Source organism: Tupaia chinensis, unplaced genomic scaffold (assembly GCF_000334495.1).
Source record: "Tupaia chinensis unplaced genomic scaffold, TupChi_1.0 Scaffold000465_1, whole genome shotgun sequence".
Taxonomy (NCBI): domain Eukaryota; kingdom Metazoa; phylum Chordata; class Mammalia; order Scandentia; family Tupaiidae; genus Tupaia; species Tupaia belangeri.
In genome coordinates, this window is record NW_006159974.1 from 2,265,301 (window position 1) to 2,266,788 (window position 1,488).

The following is a 1,488-nucleotide window of genomic DNA, read 5'->3' on the forward strand; positions in this document are numbered from 1 at the left end:
TTCGCGTCCCGGACCAGGTGGCTTAAAACTCACGCTGGGCGTGTGTGCGTGCGTGCCCAAGATCCCGAGAGTAGAATGGAAGAGAAGGGATTGCGGCGTGACCATCCCCCCTGGGGGGTGATTTCTCGCTTTCTGTCTCTATGTCTCTCTCTTATCTATCTGGCGAGCGCACGCGTCCTATAGCGAAAAACTCTCCAAAGAAAAATAAAATAAAAAAATAAAAATAAATAAATAAAGAAAACAAACTTGGTGGGGCCAGTAGGTGGGATGGTCGTTAAGGCATTGGACTCCCACATGGCCACTGGACCTGGTGGTTTGCTTTCTCACTTTCCCTCTCTCTATGTGTCTGTCTTTCTCTGGTCAAATTAAAATAAATGAATGAATAAATAAATAAAATAAATAATTCTTTAAAGAAAAAAAACCTGGGCCGGCAGGTGGCATGGTGGTTAAGGGCGCTGGACTCTCATATGGCTGACCACAGTTCAAGTCTTGGACCTAGCAGCTTACTTTCTCACTTTCCTTCTCTCTATCTGTCTCTCTCTGACCAACTTTAAAAAATAATAAAATAGGGACCAGCAGTTAGCATAATGACTATATTGCTGGACTCCCACGTAGTCGACTGCAGTTCGAGTTGTAGACCCGGTGGCTTAAACACACACCGGGCGTGTGTGAGTGCGCGCCCAAGATCCTGAGAGGAGAATGGAGGACAAGGGATTGCGGTGTGGCCATTCCCCCGAGGGAGGGGGTGATTTCTTGCTTTCTGTCTCTCTGTCTCTCTCTGTCTTTCTGGCGAGCACACGCGCCCTATAGCAAAAATCTCTCCAAAAAAAAGAAAAAATAATAATAACAATAAAATAATGATAATTAAATAAAATAATTCTTTAAAAATAAAACCCAAGGTCAGTTATAAACACTCTCTTGCATACACCGTCAACTCCCTTGCCCCTCTCTTCATAACACTTGTCTAGCCAAGCCACAGCCCTGGTAAACTCAACCTCCCGCCTACTCTGAGCCTGTTCCAAACAACCAACCAAATTCATTTCCAATTCATGACCATGAGCCTCAAAGGGCCCTTATGCTGCCCAGCATTCTCACATTTCTCTAGTCCATCCTGCCTCCCCTCCAGATCCAGGACCTCTCCCCTCCCTTCAGTCCACCCATGCTTTCTCCAGCATTACCACTCTTGGCTCATTGCCTTGTTTCCCATGTTGTTGAGAAAACAGAAGCCGTCAGAAGAGACTCAAAAAGCTTAGATCCACCTACCACACTCCACCCACCCACCTGCATCAGTGCCCTTTGCTCTGCCTTCCACCCTGTCACTAGAAATGAGCCGATGAGGTTCCCAACTAAGGTCAACCTGCCACTTGTGCATTAGGTCCCAACTCATGGTCTTTTTTTTTTTTTTTTTTTTAATTGGATCATTCCCAGCAGTATACAAATATGCTTTATTTCTCCTGACTTAGGAAGAAAAAAATTGTTTTTGGCCAG